The 21,999-nt window shown below is 41.2% G+C and overlaps 1 protein-coding gene and 2 long non-coding RNA genes across 3 annotated transcripts in view; 1 reads left to right on the forward strand and 2 right to left on the reverse strand.

The window, feature by feature from the left end:
* The window catches only part of LOC138954579 (ras-interacting protein 1-like), a 50,806-nt gene that overhangs the window by 24,186 nt on the left and 4,621 nt on the right, over positions 1-21,999 (reverse strand). The window lies entirely within an intron of this gene.
* On the forward strand, positions 1,838-4,649 carry LOC138959980 (uncharacterized). The gene is made up of 2 exons (XR_011453854.1): positions 1,838-2,689; positions 3,188-4,649. It is a non-coding gene; the product is annotated as an uncharacterized lncRNA (long non-coding RNA).
* LOC138959981 (uncharacterized) lies at positions 3,917-8,123 on the reverse strand. Its single transcript, XR_011453855.1, has 2 exons — positions 7,296-8,123; positions 3,917-6,904 (listed from the first exon to the last, which is right to left on the reverse strand). It is a non-coding gene; the product is annotated as an uncharacterized lncRNA (long non-coding RNA).

A 21,999-nucleotide genomic window follows, 5' to 3' on the forward strand; every position in this document is an offset into this window, starting at 1 on the left:
GTGTGTGTGCGTGTATGTGGGTGTGTGTGTGTGTATGTGTGTGTGTGTGTGTGCGTGTATGTGTGTGTGTGCGTGTGTGTGTGTGCGTGTGCGTGTATGTGTGTGTGTATGTATGTGTGTGTTTGTGTGTGTGTATGTGTGTGTGTGTATGTGTGTGTGTGTGTGTGTGTGTGTGTGTGTTTAGGTGTGATCAGCCACCTGCACTTCTGGCAGAATGACAGGTCTTTGACGTGCCACAGTGGTGACACGAGGGTGGGGCATGGATAACTTCTCTGGGTCTACCCAAAAACTTGACCCGTGTCCGTCCCGTTGTGGATTAGGACCCATGACCCGTGGATGACAACTTGAGCCCAGTGCTGTACCAACTGAGCTACCTGGTCCCCCGTTACAGGAGAAAGTGCCTTCATTGTTTTACGTGACCCTTAAAGGTACTGAACTTGTCAAATCCAGGTGCACGGAGCCCCTGGGGCTTTTAGTCATACCTCAGGCAGCTATCCGTTTTGCACCCAAAGAGTCAAGAACTGCAATTTTTTTACGAATTAATTTCGTACTCGGACCCGGCTGGTCTTGACCTATTTTTGGATCTAAATTTAGATCCGGTAGATCACCACATCATGCACAAAAAGACACGTCACTAGCAAACTATGTCAGACGTCATCATGAGTTTGTGTAAAACAAAAATGGAGGCCGGAATCACTCAAGTTGAATCGAACTCCGACCAAACACCACGTAATAACTAGGTTAATTTATGCACTCGCGTGAACAAGAAACTGTCGAGCTTCACAGATGTCGTCGTTGGGTAGTTTTGGGTTTGTTTTACTACCATAGGAGGATTTTTGAACTGTAAATGCACTCAGCTGCAACAAAAACGCAAAACGAAGGCTGTGAGCTGCACTGTGCCTTTAATATTCTGTTCGTGAAATTTTTTTTAAGTGCTTGTGCGTACGTCCCCAAAGGCTTTTTGTTCGTATGCCACGTATCGTGTTATTCATTTCTTACATTGCTTCTCTTCACTCGTGTTCAAACTGATGTTTTGTTCTTCGACTGTTGGCGTAGTTTACCTAATGTGTGCTGCTCTGTTTAGTGTTCATTATCTAATTTGCTGCGGGTGCTGCTGGTGCTGCTGGTGCTGCTGCAGTTGCAGTTGTTCTCGGCATATCTTCATTCAAGCATCCAGCAGCACCAAGCATTATTTACACAAACGCCTGAAACATTGTCTTGGCTATTCCAAACTTCTTTGTATTTAATCCCAGAAATTGCCCAGTACTTTACAGCTGTATGTCTGTCCTCACCATGACAAAAATCAACAACTGTCAAGTTATTAACAGTGACTCACACATGTTCTACACTTTCTTTCTTCAGTCATTAGAAATAATTGCATTGGAAATGTCCATTAAGTGTTGAGCTCCGGGCCAAACTCTTTCATCTTTGATCACTTATGTTTTCTTTCTCTCCGTGCTCTGCTGTCGACCGTGACATTGTTCAGTGAGGAATCACACTTTGCAATGATTGATTTTCACTCGGCCTTGTACATTACTCCTATGGCATTCCGTTTGTCAAATAATTATTTGGATACTTTTTCATGTTTTTTTCACCAGTTTTAGCTAAATAATCATTATTTAGAAGCTCATGTGCTAAATAAGTAATTGTTTATAAACAATGTAAAACACTTCTAAATAATGTTTTGTTTACGTAAACAATTCATTATTTACCTAAACAATTCATTGTTTACGTAAATAATTCATTGTTTACGTAAATAATGATTTATTTACGTAAACAATATATTATTTAGACTTATTTTACATTGTTTATAAAGAATCAGCAATGTTGCTAAATAAATCATTATTTACGTAAACAATGAATTATTTACGTAAACAATGAATTGTTTAGCCAACACATTTTCCATTATTTAGGGGTTTCTAGGATTCGCTTCTGAACTAAGTTTTATGTCTTTCAGTGATTACTATAATTGAATACAAGGTCTCTCCACACACTCTTATCTTTAAATAGCTGTTGTTTGGATATTATTTTGTTTATTTTATAAGCCGAGTACGAAAATAACTGATCTCAAACACAGTCAAAGGTCAAGGTCAATTAAGGTGTTTCCCTGCCGGGAGTGTTTAGTGTTTGCATTTTCTTGCTTGAAGTTGTTGAAACAGTTTTTTTTTCCCCCTTATGTTCTCTGTTCTGTTTATGTCCCAACAACATGCCTGTCTTTCCATTTCTCTTCCTTTCATCGTTTCATTTCAAAGAGAAAAGTAAAAACAGCTGTGAACCGTTGAAAAACGGAAAACAATGCCTCCGACGCGTTCCGAGAAGAATCTGGAGTAACTTCCCTTGCCTCATGCAGAACATTGCGATCGGGCGAGAAGCGAAAATATTCTGAGCGATTGTACAGAGGAGGGGCGGCGATACCACCAGAAGATTTTGGAGATTGACGGGAATGATCCGTATGACATTCTCAACCAGGCGCTGGTCAGCAAATCCGGACGATCTGCCAGAGCTGAGTTACATCAACATCGTAAATTATTTTGTGCTTTGCAAGAGTGCATACAGAAACACATGTGAGCAGCTGAAAAGCTTACAACAGTTTGGATTCCTACCGACTTTTTGTCTCTGGCTGGGTGATATGAGGGATGTCAAGTGCTACAGCCCTGATGGCTGTCAGAACTCTGTCATTTCTGCAAAGGTAAGAATGTGCTTTCAGTTTATAATGAATGAACGTGAGTGTTCTCTGTCTTGTGTTGCAGATATATCTGTATCTGTATCTGTCTGTTACGCTGCACTTGTAGAACAAGTCATCCAGATGTCTGGTATTGTTGCAGCGGAGTGGGGGGTGCGCAGCTAGTTCTTTATCGTCGTCTGGCTACTGCCAGCGCCGACTTGAAGCTATCACAAGTTGCAGTTCAGGATATTGTGTTGAGGCTTTGTCTTTAATATATTCTTTGCTTCAGTTTGTATTCTGGACTACGACAAAAGCTGTAGATAGTCTTGAATATATTTATATTTTGAAATAGCTTGCAAAATATATTTATAATGAGCTTCATGTTCATATTCAGTTAAAAATCTGTTGTTTACTTTTCATTGTTAAGGTTATTGTAAAGCACATTATGTGCGTCTTAGAGTTATATTCATTCAATTGACCTAGCTGAATGCTGATTTGTGCGACCTTCAATTTATGTTTCAGATTCTTCATTCACACCGCCTTAATGAACCAGCACTTTCTCCTTGGATCATCGCCACTTCTGATGTCAACATACTGGCAGCACACTGTACCTGCATGGCCGGAGTTGGAGAAACCGGCATGGCCGGAGTTGGAGAAACCTGCACACACGTACGTCCCTTCACCTTCAAGGAGTCAGCTGTTGAGTGTGCTGTGGCAGACCGCCATTTCTGTTTGGAATCTAACAGTGAGGGGATGCTTTGTCTGCGCAAAGACCACCAATACTTTCTTTAGTCAAGTACAGTGCCAGATTGTTATGACCGGTTCCTCCTACTGCGATTTCATGGTGTGGACTACTGTGGATAAAGTTATTGTCCGAGTATTGCCTGACTGATTTTTGGGCAATGCATGTGGAGAAAGCTTTGAAAGTGTTCAGAATCGCAGTTCTTCCAGAGCTAGTTGGAAACTGGCTGGACAGAGAAGCTGAGCCTCTACAAGCAGTGGATGTGAACCAGGAGCAGCTGCAAACACCAGCTGTGAAACGCAGCAAGAAACAGTGACAATGCCAGACTCGCTTGCTCATGTGTGTGGGAAAACAAACATCATGTATGACTGTACACACAGGAAAGTGGCAGTATTAAAGTTGTAGAGAGGGAGAGAATACATCGAACGCAGAAGAAGAAGAAGAGAGGGAGAGAAAAGAGAGCATGCAATGTTTTAAATCACAGTTCACACTCACAGAGAAGTCATTAATTGTTCCATTCTTGTTTCATTTTATTCTTAAAGTAAAATCATGCACAGATGTAGACATACATTTTGTTTAGGATCACGGACCACAATACAAAATCAAGTGCTACAAGTATAAATTATGATGCATACAGGACCTTATGTTGTGATTGTTTTACATCCACTGCTGTGAATAACAAAGAATCATGAGCAACTTATTCAGCCAGGTATATTGTTCATTCTCCTTGTTCAATGTTTCCAGTGACACGGATTGGCTGCTTGATTTAGGGAACAAATAAGAGTGTGTGGTCCAGCATAGTTCTGCATCGGTACAGTCAAGTAATACAGTGTTTAAATTGGCAGTGGAACTGAAAGTTAGTTTCTATCATCAACTAGTTGTGTTTTGATGACAACAAAATTGAACACACTTATTTCTGCAAAAAAGCGCACAGGTCTATTGATCATAATGAATAGTTAATGACTCACATACCCACAGTATGTTATTTCAATTTTGAACATTTAGTGAAAGTGTTCTTCACTTTGGCTTCATACCTGCAATACTGGTAGTGGTATGTTCAGTGTTGCTTGCAGTTGCATACATGTTATTGGTAGTTTAAATGTGTGCTCGCATTTCAAGTGTAGGCCATTTAATTTTTCAATGCTCCTTATCTTGTTTCCTGTGTAGAGCTATTTTGAGGTTAATCAGCATAATTCAACCTTTGTCAGTTGTGTCAATACATGTCACATTTATGCAAAATGATTTCAAAGTGTATGTTAAAGTGGTGTGTGTGTGTGTGTGTGTGTGTGTGTGTGTGTGTGTGTGATAGAAAGAGTGAAATCTGCTCTTGAATTGGAAGGAAATAGCAGCAGGTCAGATCATATACACATGTATATTCAAATTCAAGATTCCATCCAGTGAAAACATGATAACAGAAAAACTGTTGCTTCTGCTCATGTGAGACACCTGAATCAGTTACAATACACCACAGTTTAATTAACACATTCTTTAAACAATGCCTTCATCTTCAAATTCAAGATTCCGTCCAGTGAAAACATAACAGAAAGACTATTGCTAAGTCTGCTCATGCGAGACATCAGAATCAGATACAATACACCACAGTTTAATTAACATATTCTCTAGTCTAAACAATGCCTTCAGTTCACTAGGCTGTGTTTATGCAGCGTCACAGCAAGAATCATATATGATACCAGTGCAAACATTGACAAGCCCAGATGATACAGTGACTATTTTGTCCAGTGTTACCACTTCTTCCTCTTCCCTTGCAAACAAAAGATCAGTCAGAATATCAGAGTTCAGAATGTTGTACTTTCCACAAAGAATACCGATAACTCGCTCAACATAAATTCTCAGATTAGCTGGTTTGCGTGTTGACTATCTCATAAGCTGTAAGCTGACTCTTCCCTCTTGTAAAGGCAGGGATTTTCACTTGTGCACCTCTCATAGCCACTAGTTCATTAATGTCAAATCCCCTGTCGGCCAAAATCACATCATTTTGTACAATATTGTCTAGATACCCACTATTTGCAGTGATGTGCTTGTCACTTGAAAGCCCACCCCACCCTTTAGAAATAAAAGAAATATGGCCTTGAGGTGTAATTGATATTAGGTATTTAATTGTATTGTTGTGCTTGTAGTTTGACCAGGTGAGTGCACTAGCATCAACACTGGAGGGTCTCTCAATGAATATATTTCAAAACAGTCAATAATGGACACTACTCTGCATCTTGAACACACACGGCCAGTACATGTACTGTGCAACTGACCTTGGCACGGAACGATCCAAGGGGGGCAATCTGTCATCTCAAAGAGGGAAATCCAAACGCAATCCGTTTTGTTCGATTTTACGGGCTTGGACGATAGAGAAAAATAAGAAAAGCAAAAGCTGGAGTCCAGTCTGGACGAAACTGCTATCAAGAACGCAGAATTAATTTCTTCTGAGTTCTTTTTTAGCCGTAAGCGCCATGTTTAACTGCTGTTCACAATGCGGCCGCAGTGAAACCAACAAAGGGGCCTCACTATGGAAGAGTTTCCTGCTCCGATAAACATGGCGCTTACGGTTAAAATAAAACTCAGAAAAAATCAATTCTGCGTTCTTGATAGCAGTTTCATCCAGACTGGACTCCAGCTTTTGCTTTTCTTATTTTTCTCTATCGTCCAAGCCCATAAAATCGAACAAAGCGGATTGCGTTTGGATTTCCCTCTTTGAGATGACTGAGATTGCCCCCCTTGGATCGTTCCGTGCCAAGGCCAGTTACACGGTACTGGCCGTGTGTGTTCAAGATGACTACTCTGTTCCATGGATAGGGAAGGAACTGTGGCGGTAGACTTGTCTTTATACTTCGCCTGTCTGTCCAGAAAACAAGTGGCCGCAGTCTGTGGTACATGACATGCACAGTCTCGTGAAAAACTTTGCTGGCAGTTGTTCTTGACACAGAAAAGATGTATGCCAGGTGTTGCAGAGGTGTGTTAAGGCGTATATGCATGAATGAGAGCTTGAAACTGTGTCAGTGCTCTGCGCGAGTGTGTTGGCAAATGCCATGCAAGAAAATCAAATAATGTAACAAGTGTGAAGAAATTAGAAATCCCAGTAAAATATCGTACAGTATCGTCATTGTCCCTCAAAGAATCAAGTGTCATTTTTTTCTTTAAGTTCCCGAGTTTCTAGCACCAGCCTGTTTAGTTCATCCCGTTGCTGCTTTTCTTCATCTTTAGAAATCCAGGCAAAATTGTCATAGGTTTCAGTCTGGCAGTAAGTACCACCACAGTCACCTCTCTCGGGAAGAGGAGCAGCCAGTTCTGCTGTATCCGAAGTACCTTCACCGTCGCCATCAACAGTATCCTCTGCTAAATTAGGGTGAGAAGGAGTTGACTCACTCCCCACAAGCTTCTTCCTCTCCTTGAGTCTCTGGTACTGTCCTTGTTGGCTGTCAGGCTGTGTCCCTGCACCATACCCAAGTTTCAAAGGAGGCGTTTACTTCCCACAGATGGTTGCCCTGCAAAATAAATAAAAGGCAAATGTATTGTAAATAATGGATTGGGAGTTATTTTAAAAATAAGTCACCCAAACAAAATGAATGAGTAAATCTAGACACAGATCTACCCTTTAAAACTGAACTATAAAGTTGTATCAACAATGAACATTTAGTGTTCAAATAAATTCTGATTATCAAATCCAAGTATTTCACACCTATGGCATTCTCACAAGTCATGGTTTTGGGCAACCATGATAAGTTGTTATACTGAGAGTAAGTGTAAGACTGACTCACTCAGTCATAGACTGCACTCGGTGCAGGACTGACCGACTGTCCGCACACTACCATCACAACACAGCTTGCATAAAACACAGACTAACCAAGGCAGGTGAACAAAAGCATGAGTACTTACCATTGAAAAAATGATCAGAGCACACGTATAGATCTCCTAGCTGTTGATTCAAAGTTGAAATTCTTCAGCTGAAGCTGTGCCAACCATTCTCGCCCGCGTCGTGCAGTCAAATCCCTTGTCTCTTTGCCCTTTCCGTTGACAACAAATGGAACAGAAAAGAATCTTCTGTCCCTATCTCTATCTTGTCTGTTATGGCAATGTTTAACACTACAACTAGAGACCATGTCGATAAATGCGGAAGATTCAGAGTGCAGATTTCGCGTATTGCCTTCTCAGTCAAACAAACTTTCCACATCAAGAAAGAAGAAGAAGAAGAAGTCGCGAGTTCCGCCGGAATGCCAGAGGCAAGGCCGGACAACTCTGCACACGACTGTGTGACGTCATCGCGTCAGAGCTCATACCAAGTTGTGTTGTGTTGTGTAACCTACAGATAAAAAAAAAGTGTAATCATGCAGTAAGAGAAATTGAAAGAGAAAGTTTTTGTTGAGACAGAACAGAAAACTTAGGACGGAAAACTGTTTTTCAACAACTTCAAGGGAGAGAATGCAAACACTAAACACTCCCGGTTATGACCTTGACCTTTTGTTTGTTTTCGCATTCAGTTCTTTTCGTACGGCAATTTCAGCTTGTAAAATAAACAAATTTACGAACATTTTCTGATAAATAATGTTTGGAGATACCTTGTATTGAATTATAGTATATACACAAAGGAAAAAAATGAAGCTTAGAAGTCAATTCTTGATTCCCCTAAATAATGAAAACTGCTTTCCCTAAACAATTCATTGTTTACGTAAATAATTCATTGTTTACGTAAATAATGATTTATTTAGCAACATTGCTGATTCTTTATAAACAATGTAATATAAGTCTAAATAATATATTGTTTACGTAAATAAATCATTATTTACGTAAACAATGAATTATTTACGTAAACAATGAATTGTTTAGGTAAATAATGAATTGTTTACGTAAACAAAAAATTATTTAGAATTGTTTTACATTGTTTATAAACAATTACTTATTTAGCACATGAGCTTCTAAATAATGATTATTTAGCTAAAACTGGTGAAAAAAACATGAAAAAGTATCCAAATAATTATTTGACAAACGGAATGCCATATACTCCGAGCTGTCGCATTTAGAGTGACGAGACAAGCTCTTCTGTGCAACGTGCGGATATGGGATCGGTGTTTGCTTGCACACACACACACAAACACACACGCACACACTCACACACACACACACACACACACACACACACACAGAAGCACACACCCACACATACACGCGCGCACACACACACACACATACACACTCACACACACTCTCTCTCTCTCTCACTTTCAACATCAACATCAACATCAACACTCAATCACATATGCGAATGTTATGCTCAATACCAATAATTCAAACTACAAATAACACCATGAAGGGCATCTTACTTTCGAAGGCACCTTATTTTTTTGACAAAACATCCAGTCAACAGCCGGTTTTACTAGAGGAGCGTGTGACGTTTGCTTGAAAGTGATTTTGCAAGCGTAAAACTGCTCAATGACCTGTTTTTGAAAACTATGTTACAGGCGTGAAAGTGTTTATAAGCGTGAATGAGATTTAATCGGTATTTTATGCTCGCCATTTGGCTTTTTCTCTCTCCCCCTTTCCGGCCTTCAGTAACGGACATCGCTCTTCTGTTTGATTGCCAGAATAGCGATACCGTGACATCGTATATGTACCAATGTGACCTTTAGATCCGTACTGAAGCGTAAAGCATGTGTTAGTAAAACTAAAGTCGTTTCCGCATAGTATCGGACTTCCAACGGGTATTCGTAGATTCATTTGAACACAAAAATAACGCCCCAATTATACAATTCACCAAAGTTATTTTTCGTGTTTTTGTGAAAATGCACCATATCTCAAATCAAAAGAAGGATAAACTGCAAATTCAAAATGGCTTTGAGGTTACTTTTACACTTCCGCAGCAATATCTGTAAAGGGTCGCTGTACCATTTCCTGAGCGAAGGCTACCTGCAAGTTTATTCTCAGGATCGGCATTCTTCCTCATCTTGTACTGTACATTGATAGAGAAATCTCGAAACACTTTGCCATTTGTGAACGTTTGGAGTTTGGCTTGTATGCTTCTGTCTTGGTCTGACGCTTCTAAATACCTGCCATCGCCATGCAAAGTATTGAACTGTTATTTCGAATTAACGCGAAAGCAGTTTGGTCTTTGAAATGTTTTGAAACCGCAGCAAAAGACATTTCCGCTGTGTTGAACTCGAATCGTGTAAAGGAATGTTTCTTTTCAGAGCGCGAGAAAAAGGCGACTGAAAAGAAAACAGAGAAACACTTCTTGATACTAAATTTTGACGACTCCATGTACATGTATGTATTTGCTTTCACTAAAGCTGTTTTTTTATCCGATATTTTGATTCATTGGCAGAAATATCTTCCGTCTTTTCTTACTGCAAGTGTCGAAGCATAAACATTGAAAAAAAGGCATATCTGCGATAAAATGGGCTTTCATTTGTGTATTCATTCACTTATACATTTTTGTAATGGGCAGTCTTAGCTTCCCTTTCAGTGTACGGCCGCTGAGGTTGTCTGTCCAACATGACTTTATGTTACACTCGCTAAATGAGTTTCGAAAACTGCAAGAAAACCTCCAAAAGACAAGTCTCTCGCCAGCAAAAACAGCGCGAAGCCCTGAGGATTTCACCGCCGTATGGCCGTTTCTACCCATTTAGAAGGAGAAAAGGACCAATGAAGTGTTGGCCATTGTTGACCCATTGGGATGTTTGAGGAAGTCCAGAAGCGACGAATCAACTGTTCGTGCGGGTCAGCGTCTAACGTGACCTACTCAGTATTGATTAAAGGCACAGTCCTTCCAGTGTAAATGATTCGGCAAACCTCCAAGAGTCAAGGGAAAGTTTTACACGGGATAAGACCACCCCTCCATTTGGACACGCACTAAAAATCAACATCCTAACAGCTTGCTGCGGTGAATTGGATTTGTTTTATGAAAGAATTTCTTAAAGGTGGTCGTCTACATTTTTGCTTTTTTTTCAATAATCTTATGGTTAGATTTCGATACAAAATTATGTCAAATGATGAATGAACCATGGGGAAAAAAGTGATGGGAAAAAAAAATGTAAAAAAAGATTTTATTTTTGGGTAGCGTGACTCACGCTTCCAATATTTTGTTTTCTGTTTGCTGAGAACATGTGCTTGCCTAAAAATACTGACCAATCAAATTCATGTCACCATGCTTAATATAGCCACGCCCAAGACAAGTGCAGCAACAGTTTGACACTGGAGCGCTGTCCACGCTTTTTTTTAAACGCACGAAATGCACGGGATTGGAGAGGAGTTTTGCGCTTGGCATTTTCCAAATAAGGATATCCTACTATGAGTACTACGCTGGAATACTACAATGAATTTTCAAACGGCTACACTGGCTTCGCCTTTCCTGATCGAAAGGGGGTGTATTGTTGATATTTGTAGATAATAGACTCTGCATTTTAATGGTCAAATGGCGATTTCGGTATAAAAATGTAGACAAGGACCTTTAAAGAGTTACCAGTTGATTTTAACAAATTAATTCATTAAAATTCCTACTGTTCACAGAGAGCACCCAGGCTGTTCATTTTTGGTATGTGACCAAGTGGAGGGATGGTCTTATCCTATGTCAAAGCCTGGCCAGATATAAAACAGTGAGCTGAACTGTTTATATGAGAAAGAGAGTGACTTTCCGATTGAATGACATTAATAGTGTGTGTGTGTGTGTGTGTGTGTGTGTGTGTGTGTGTGTGTGCGTGTGTGTGTGTTTGTGTGTGTATGTTTGTGTATGATTGTATGTGTATGTGTGTATGTGTGTGTCTGTCTGTGTATGTGTGTTTGCGTTCCTCTGTGTGTGTGTGTGTGTGTGTGTGTGTGTGTGTGTGTGTGTGTGTGTGTGTGTGTGTGTGTCCAAAGAATAGCCTTCATACATTCAAAGCTCTAATCCTACGATGATCTTTGACAGTTTGTTCTCAGACAGAAAATAAAGAAAATGACGCAAACGAAATTGTGTGGCCTTGCTTTAAGTTCTTGTATGCAGTACACAGACAGTTTCTCCGTCTCAAGTCAGTTAAACATTTACGTCTTAATTTTGCAATTAACTACTAAAAATATAATTATATGGCATCAGAGTTTTGCTGTTGTCACATATGTCAAGTGCTCCGACTTCATCAAGATTTGTTAGTGTGTGTCGCGTGTTATGAACGCCTGTAGCCTAAGTTTTGGAATTCTGCTTTGCCAAGGGCAATATGCAGTTAAAGAAAGTCATTAAGCTTTACGTGTATGATCCATCTGATGGTGTTAGCAAGTTCAGGTTGTTTTTAATTGTGTGTGCGTGTGTGTATGTGTGCGTGTGTGTGTATGTGTGTGTGTGTGTGTGTGTGTGTGTGTGTGTGCGTGTGTGTATGTGTGCGTGTGTGTGTATGTGTGTGTGATTTGTATGCGTGCCTGACTACTTTCGCGCGTGCGCAAATATGTGTGTACGAGTGTGTGGTCTGTGCGTGCTTTGTGTGCGATCTTTTTGGCATATATTTTATGCATGTGTAATTTGAGTTATATGTAAAGCTGTGAGTCCGTGTGTGAAAAGGAGGTTTGAAATGGATAAGAATGTAAGTCTTACCAGGCTTACATCCAGATGTGTGAATTTTAACTCGCTGTTTCAAGCAAGCTCTAATGTACGTTTACTGTAACTTTTTGTTGTAAGTTTACAGCAGGAGTATAAAAGTCTGAGGAATGAGTCTACAGAATGTTCAAACAAACCTAAGATGCGGAGAATTCCTTTTAACTTACCTTTGGTACTTTTGGACAGAGAGTGCTTTTGACACCACCTGCAACAGAAAGAACTATACTTGAATCACTTGTAAAAATCAGAGTTTACTTCATATTGCACACACACGCGCGCACACACACACACATACACACACACACACACACACACACACACACACACACACACACACACACACACACACGAACTACCACCACCACCACCACCACCGCCACCAACAACAACAACAACAACAACAACAACAACAACAGCAGCAACACTGATTAAAGGTAGGCTTATGACGCGTTTATTGTAGTGCAAAAGATTGTACAATATTTGATCAGTTCATCAGAGAGAGAGAGAGAGGGAGAGAGAGAGAGAGAGAGAGAGAGAGAGAGAGAGAGAGAGAGAGAGAGAGAGAGAGGGAGGGGGGAGAGAGGAGAGAGAGAAAGAGGGGGGGGGAGAGACAGAGAGAGATAGACAGACGGAAAAAGAACGCGATGGAAAGACAAATAGACAGACAAACTGACTACGAACACAAAGGCTTCAGATAATGCTGACCACCCCCCACTCTCACCCCCATCTGTTTCCCTTCCCTCAACAAGATAAGCAACTATTTGATTACCCCCCCCCCCCCACCCCACCCCACCACCACCACCATCAAAACCAAACCTATAACAACAACCAAAGACAAAAAAGTGGTTGAATATATACGACCACATAGCATTATCGTCGTCATAAAAATATATGCACGCCTTACTTGTACGGTAAAAAAACTTTAAACAAAACAAAGCCATAAACTTTTGAATCGTGATATAAACAGTACATCTCCTCCTGTCATTTGACCCGCATTTTTCTTACCACTTTTCTTTCATTTTACTTTTACTCTTTTGATTTCATGGACACTTCTGTCGTAAACTGACCGTAGGAGTTGCTTGTGGCTTAGTCAGTGAGTGGTTTCAGATGTATCTAAAGTGCAGTCCACATAACGGTTTAGTCACTACTACCCCCTCCCCTTTCCGAGATCTTTCTTTCAAGGTTCATTGGTTTTTAGAACCCCACACCCCCTGATGCGAAATTGTTGGAACAGCGGAACACCGGTGAGTTTTGCCCCCTTTGCTCTTCTGGTGGTGAGAGAGAGAAAGCCGCGGTGGAGTTTTAACTTGGAATGACAAAACGGGTCAAACGGAACTAATCAGCTATGGTAAGCAGGTATGCTGTTCTACAGGCCAGTGACGTTGGATATAAAATGAATAAATAATAAGTATATGTCTGGAACAAAACTTTATTCTATTTAACTATCGTGACATATATATAGGCCTATATAGGGGAAGGGCTCCTAATATGGACCGGCTCCTAATATGGACCACCTCCTGTTTTGACAAACTAACGGCGCTAGAGCGCTCAATTTTTTTTTATTGGCTGTATTCACCCTCTCTGGACAACTTGCACATGTCAAAAGAGTTGCAGAAACACAAACCTCAAAACCGTTAGGCTTTTTCTCTTTTTTTTTACTTTTGGCATGGTTCACTCTAAATTTGCCGCCTAAAACAGACTCCTTTCTGTCCACAGCTAACGCTTTTATAACACAAAAATTGCTTTATACGACAGCTAAGACCGTATTTGTTACAATTTAGCAGTCTTGACCCCGAGTTTCTCCTGCAAACAAAAAATATACTCACGGAATAAAATAACTTAACATGTTTTAAAATTTAATATCTCAAAATAGGAAAAAGTTGCAGGAGAGCGGGGTGGTACGATCATAGAACCATCAATTCCTGAGAAGAGGAAAAAACCCGGAATGTTCTCGGTTGTTTAGTTTTTTTCACAATTGGTCCTCAAAGACGCATGGTGTCATTTTGGAGTTTACTAGACTGACGCCTAAGCTAGCCGACGCTGCCGACAGCCAGTGCACGCTGTGTGTGCTGTAAACAGGTAGGCCTGCACTCTTTGACTCTCGGGGCACGTCTACCCGAACTTGAAACCTGCAAAAGATCTGCTGCTGATCCCCGAATATTGCATGAAAGTACTGCCTTTGGTTTGTCCGTTTGTTTGTGAGTGAGAACGGGGCCGTCCTTGGCGAGGCAGGTCTCGAACGTTACCGTTGTTTTGCTGGTACCTTCTTCGCCACAAGGCAACTGATTGCCTGGTCACTCCGAATCTCCTAGCAACATAAGTATAAGTCATCCCTCCTCTCAACATCCCTATTGCGACGAGTCTATCGTTCACACACGTTCGTGGCATGGTGAAAGAGAAAGACAGAGTGGACAGTTTTGGGCAAAGAGAAAGAAACATTTTAGTGAGTTGTTCTCACTCACAACAAACGGACAAACCAAACTATATTTTCTTTTGCCTGAAGTAGTAAATCTTTTGCCTGATTATATTTTCTTTTGCCTGAGTATATTTGCTTTTGCCAGTTTATTTTATTTTTTGTTCAGACAGCAATTCTTTTGGCGGATCAAAATTTTTGGGGGTACTTTAGTTCTTTGTCACTCAAGCCATCTTTTCTTTTGGTGAAAGCATCTATTTTTTTGGTAAAACCATCTCTTCCTTAGCTTTACAGTAATAAGAGTTTCCAGCTCGGAATTCCCCATAAGAAAAGCTTTCAGTAACTGTCTTTTTAAGGGCGGGGAGGTTGGAGGTAGCAGCAACTTATACCTGGCTCGACAGGCGTGCATTTTTCTTCTTCTTCTTCAGCGTTCCAGAATTTTCTGGTTACGTGTGAGCTCGTTTGCCCATTTGGGTTCCCCACACTATACTCCGAGAGCATAGTCAGCTCACTCCGCTTTCGTTGAGTAGGCATGCTGGGTATTTTTGTGTTTCCATAACTCACCGAACTCTGACATGAATTACAGGATCTTTTCCGTGCGCACTTGGTCTTGTGCTTGCGTGTACACACGAAGGGGGTTAAGTCACTAGCAGGTCTGCACATAAGTTGACCTGGGAGATCGGAAAAATCTCCACTCTTAACCCACCAGGCGGCAGCGACCACAGGCGTGCAAAAAGACAGGTAAAAGAAGGCGGTACAGCCCTCCCCCCCAGGGGGCGTAAGGTGTCAGCTCAAAGGGGAAAAGAGCGAAGGTTTGATGCATTTTGCTAATAGCTTGACGCAAAAGGTTAGGCCGTGTCACGGTCACGGCGAATTCATAACGGACCTCCTGTTGACAGCTCTGTTACAGAGAGAGAGAGAGAGAGAGAGAGAGAGAGAGAGAGAGAGAGAGAGAGAGAGAGAGAGAGAGAGAGAGAGACAGACAGACAGACAGACAGACAGACAGACAGATGGAGACGGAGAGGTATTTACAATCAGGTCTATCACTGTAAAAAGAATGTTCTAAAACGTCATCTCTTTCACATTGCGTACTTCACATCTGGTTAAAACTCTTGATCTCAGAGAGAGAGAGAGAGAGAGAGAGAGAGAGAGAGAGAGAGAGAGAGAGAGAGAGAGAGAGAGAGAGAGAGAGAGGTCCATGGATATGGCAGTGAACATATTATACACACAAAGTAGTGTGTGTGTGTGTGTGTGTGTGTGTGTGTGTGTGTGTGTGTGTGTGTGTGTGTGTGTGTGCACGTATGTGTGTAAATGTGATTTGAACGCGTGCATGAATGGGTCAATCAACAATTTTTTTAATTAAAATCCTGAATGTGCAAATGTGCTGTTCATAATATCAAAACCTAATCTTTTTGTTGTTACCAGTAACCTCACCAACACCCCCTCTCACAAAAACAGTAAGCTAAACTCTATAAATCCAAAGGCCAGAGAGACAGAGAGAGAGACAGAGCTCTCAAAACCGACTCGCCCCCTTCCAACCCTTTTGCTATTTTTCAAACAGAAGAACCCCCGGGGTTTGTCGATACAAAAACAGCGACCAACTCAAATCCTTCTTTTCAGCGAGTGGGAAACAGTAGCTAAGTAATGTAGACTGCAGCAGAGTACCTTGTAACTTAACTTGTCAACACAAAGCAAATAACTATAGTCGAGGGGTAAGCCGCGAGGACAAGAGAAAGGGTAAGGGGGGATTTGACCGCTGCTTCAAAAGATGTAATCCTTTTGCCTTCTGGTTGTATGGCTTGCGCGCTTACAACTTTTCTTACAACGTGTTCAGTTTCAACGTAAGAGTAGCTTACTGCGAATTGTGGTTTGAATTTGTTGTCTGTATGTTTCGTACGTCTTACTGCGAATTGTGTTTTGAATTTGTTGTCTGTATGTTTCGTACGTCTTACTGCGAATTGTGTTTTGAATTTGTTGTCTGTATGTTTCGTACGTCTTACTGCGAATTGTGTTTTGAATTTGTTGTCTGTATGTTTCGTACGTCTTACTGCGAATTGTGTTTTGAATTTGTTGTCTGTATGTTTCGTACGTCTTACTGCGAATTGTGTTTTGAATTTGTTGTCTGTATGTTTCGTACGTCTTACTGCGAATTGTGGTTTGAATTTGTTGTTTGTATGTTTCGTACGTCTTACTACGAATTGTGTTTTGAATTTGTTGTCTGTATGTTTCGTTCTTATACACACGCCGGCAAGTTTTAAGTCCAGTTTTTTTTAATACATAGACAATGACGGTTCTTTATTTACGAGGGTATAAGAAACAGCAGTGATCTTTTTTAACATCTGGCCCTGACACTGAAGAGGGACTAACATACTGTTGCTAAAGAATTAAAAAAAACCACTTGCAATTGTTAGTAAGTGTTACATGGTTATAAAATAAAAGTAAAAACATATTTATATGGATAGATAGATAGATAGATATATAGATAGATAGATAGATAGATAGATAGATAGACAGATAGATAGATAGATAGATAGACAGACGGGGAGACCGACCGACATACAGACAGAGAGACATACAGACGCATAGATAAAGAGACAGATAGACAAACTATATAGAAGGAATGTAGGAAATGCTCAGAGAAGAGAGAGGGAGGAATAGAGAGAGAGGGGGGAGAGAGAGAGAAAGACAGAGAGAGAAGGGGGAGAGAGAGACAGAGACAGAGGGAAGGCGCGTAGGAAGATGCGCAGAGGAGGTCTGGCCAGCTTTGGCCGAAACTGAAAATACGGGGTTTGAAAAGGGGGAGGGGTCTACTGATGATAGGTAGTTAAATATAATGCGATTTAAATTCACGAAAAACAAATTTCACATTCAGGGAACATATTAATTTCGCGAAGGACCGTTAGTGGAGATAATTAATTTGGTAAGTTCTTAAATTTGACTCCTTTTTCTGCGTTTGGTCAGGCTAATTTGTCAGTGACGATTGACTGCGGTCCATGCAAAAGGAAATACATACTTTCAGTCTTTGACTCAAGAAAGTCTGAGACTCAACGGGGCTTTCAGTCCTGCCACTTCAAACTTCACTTCTGCACACTATTTGGCGTCGATGCCGTGTTGGCTGAGACAAAACTAAGTCTACGGCAGGCCATGTGCACCTACAATATCGCTCAGCAAGCATGCACAGAACGCGCAGCGCGCTGATTACAGCCAAAGTATGGCGAGCGGAGAGTGCCAAAAGGCAGTGCCAAAACAAGGCTGATCCCCTGTCATTTGAGGATGACGGGAGATTTGACCAGCTTGGAGAGAGGGAGACTTTGGCTGCAGGCATGGCTCTGCTGCGTACAATGGCCCTTACCAGTCGGGATTAGTCACGGTCCACTGATTTTTGTCTGCTTTTTTTCTCTCTATGCGTGACGGTCGTATGTGGCTGGACTGATACCTATCATTTGGTCTGATCGATGGGCGTGGTGTGGCAAGTGTGTGAGTAGTGTGTGTGTGTGTGTGAGTGTGTGTGTGTGTGTGTGTGTCTGTCTGTCTGTGTGTCTGTCTGTCTGTGTGTCTGTCTGTCTGTCTGTCTGTGTCTGTCTGTCTGTCTGTCTGTCTTTTATGTATCTGTGTCCTTTTCTGAAATCTGATCGTCTGCGTGCATGCCAACGCGTATGCCTTTCCCTGTGTCTGTCTGTGAAACTTAAAGTCTCTTTATTTTTCTTTCCCGATGTCTTCGTGAAGAAATGAAATGGAGAATAAATAAAAACGTTGTGCAGGGGACATGTGACGAGATAAACAGAACATGGCACAAAGGTGTACGCCGATCGTATCTGAACTAAGAAAATCCCCCGAAATCGGTATATGGCTGCCTAAATGGCGGAGCAAAAATGGCCACTGATACACGTAAACATTCACTAGACCCGCTAGTGCCTTGTCCCTTTTCGTGTGTATACGTCAGCAAATAAACACGAGTGCACGTGGGAGTTTCAGCCCATGAACGCACAAGCAGAAGAAGAATAAACTAAGGAAAAAAGTACACACGCACGATACCAAGCCAGACAACACCTTGTCCATTCACTGACCAGCCTTGAAGTCGCTGACTTCAAAGACACTAATGACACCAATTAGCAACACGACCCGCACTACACTACAGCCACACCTACACTATCACACTAATCAGTGCAACGGCTTCACAGGGCGTCGGTGACACGCTTCCCTCTTTTTTGACCCGACTTGATCTGTGATGTTCACTGACCAACTGGACACTGTGACACAAAATTACACTAATGGTGGACAAGGCTACGTACATGGCTATTGGGCTGGTGACAGATCATAAATCATAATTCCTCGGCCTTTGTTCCCTCACCTCCCTCTCCCCCTCTCGTCCCTGTCTTATTTATATTCAGAGCTTGTGCGCTGTTGTTTGAGCACAGTGGTAAGTTTTCAATACATTACAATACATCGGTTGGGTAAGTTTGAAGACATGAATAGATGGTACACATACACACGTACATGCAGTCAAAAACACACGCACGCACGCATGCATGCACGCATGCACATACACACACGCATACACAGAGTAAGGAACGCACGCACGCACGCACAATCACACACGCTCACACACGCTCACACACACACACACACACGCAAACACACACACACACGCTCACACACACACGCTCACACACACACGCTCATACACACACGTACACACACACTCACACACACACATACACACGCGCAAACACACACACACACACACACACAAAAAACACACACTCACACACACACACGCGCAAACACACACACACACACACACACACACATACACACACATAGTACACACAAGAAAACGTTTACAAACGCTACTATGGACACGTTCCGAATATGTATATACTCGCACTCGCAGTCACAATGACATGCTTTCTTTTTCTGTTCCAGTCTTTTTCTGCTAACAATAATACAATTCCCTACGAAATAGCAGCAACCACAACAACAACAACAACAAAGACAAAAACACCAAAGAAAGAAAGAAAAAGTGACAGACAGACAGACAGACAGACACACAGACGGACAAACAAACAGACAGTCAGTTAAGAAACATTTTGGGAATGATCGCAATCCAAAGCACTAAAACGACCCACACCTGCGATCAGACAGTGTCAGTGTTCAAACACGTACGCCATATCACATTCTTAACATACACACACACTCTGTCACGTTATTCTGATTCGAACTTTGCCAGCCGACAATGGGGCCCCTAGGCAATCTAACCTGAGATGAAGCGATGCGAAAATGACAGAGAAAAATACATTGCGGTGTCGCACTGTATCGGCCCTATCGGGACGATAATTATGCATTCATGCATGCATAGTGTTCTTTTTCTTTTGTCTTTGTTCAACTTACTGGCTTGGGTCGGTTTAACGTGTTTGTTCATAATAAAGAAACAAGTCGCGTAAGGCGAAATTACAACATTTAGTCAAGCTGTCGAACTCACAGAATGAAACTGAACGCAATGCAATTTTTCAGCAAGACCGTATACTCGTAGCATCGTCAGTCCACCGCTCGTGACAAAGGCAGTGAAATTGACAAGAAGAGTGGGGTAGTAGTTGCGCTGAGAAGGATAGCACGCTTTTCTGTACCTCTCTTCGTTTTAACTTTCTGAGCGTGTTTTTAATCCAAACATATCATATCTATATGTTTTTGGAATCAAGAACCGACAAGGAATAAGATGAAAGTGTTTTTAAATCGATTTCGGAAATTTGATTTTGATAATAATTTTTATATGTTTAATTGTCAGAGCTTGTTTTTAATCCGAATATAACATATTTATATTTTTTTGGAATCAGAATATGATGAAGAATAAGATGAACGTAAATTTGGATCGTTTTATAAAAAAATAATTTTAATTACAATTTTCAGATTTTTAATGACCAAAGTCATCAATTAATTTTTAAGCCACCAAGCTGAAATGCAATACCAAACCCCGGCCTTCGTTGAAGATTGCTTGGCCAAAATTTCAATCAATTTGATTGAAAAATGAGGGTGTGACAGTGCCGCCTCAACTTTAAAAAAAAGCCGGATATGACGTCATCAAAGACATTTATGGAAACAATGAAAAAATGTCCGGGGATGTCATACCCAGGAACTCTCATGTCAAATTTCATAAAGATCGGTCCAGTAGTTTACTCTCAATCGCTCTACACACACACACGCACACACACACACACATACACCACACCCTCGTCTCGATTCCCCCCTCTACGTTAAAACATTTAGTCAAAACTTGCCTTAATGTAACAAGAATTGTATGTTATAGGAACGTTTAATTATTGAGAAAAAAACCCGTTACATTTTCATGAAAGTGTGTGTTTATAGTTATACTTACATAAACGTGTGTGTCTAAATGTGTGTGTCTATGTTAGTGTCTCTGTGGCTTTTTGCGTCTAGGTTTGTTTGTTTGTTTGCTTAACGCCCAGCCGACCACGAAGGGCCATACTGATCAGGGCGGTGCTGCTTTGACATATAAGGTACGTACGCCACACACAAGACAGAAGTCGCAGCACAGGCTTCATGTCTCACCCAGTCACATTATTATTCTGACACCGGACCAAACAGTCCTAGCACTAACCCCATAATACCAGACGCCAGGCGGAGCAGCCACTAGATTGCCAATTTTAAAGTCTTAGGTATGACCCGGCCGGGGTTCGAACCCACGACCTCCCGATCATCACGGGGCGGACGCCTTACCACTAGGCCAACCGTGCCGGTCTTGCGTCTAGGTATTTGGTGGCTGGCAAAGGAAAGAGGGGGGTACACTCGTCTCAGCCATTCTATTGACAATTTTGAAATACGCAAAAACAGACTAAACCCTCTCGATAACGACCACCTGCCCATCAAGTTACGACCCGGGCACCCAAAGGACCCCCCACAAAGTGGTTTTATGTTTTTATAATATCTTCCACCTTTGGATAGCGACCACCTGTCCATAGCGACCGCTTTCGGTCGGTCCCTTGGGTGGTCGTTATTGACAGGTTTGACTGAGAATCCGTTACAGACATCTTGATGTCATAGTAGCGATCATTTGGTCAATTTCAAGCGCTTCTTCCGTGTTTTTGTTTTTTTATCAAATGATCAAGGTATCTATTTGAAACTTTATCATATTTGGACTTGCTTTTTATTAACAACCAAAACAGAGAATAAAGACAACAAACTAGAAAGACACGACAGGGCCAGTATCACACACTTGAAGCTGAAAACCTCCGCTCGATTTCCACAAGGAACATGATATTACATGAACACAAAACATGTGAAGAAAAAAAGTCGTATCGTTGATATGGTGCGCCAAATTGATATTACTATCGTTAACAGTTATAAAGGGTTTTGAAACTATCGTTAACTGTTATATAGAGTTTCGAAACTATCGTTATCTGTTATAAAGAGTTTCGAAACTATCGTTACCTGTTAAATAGAGTTTCGAAACTATCGTTAACTGTTATTTAGAGTTATATCAATAGCGCGTTTGTGCGCGCTATTGCTAAAACTATGAATAACAGATAACGAGGGTTTCGCAAAACGGCGGCATGGTGCGCGCAAGTGATATTACTATCGTTAACTGTTATATAGCC

Source organism: Littorina saxatilis, linkage group LG2 (assembly GCF_037325665.1).
Source record: "Littorina saxatilis isolate snail1 linkage group LG2, US_GU_Lsax_2.0, whole genome shotgun sequence".
NCBI classification, from domain to species: Eukaryota; Metazoa; Mollusca; class Gastropoda; order Littorinimorpha; family Littorinidae; genus Littorina; species Littorina saxatilis.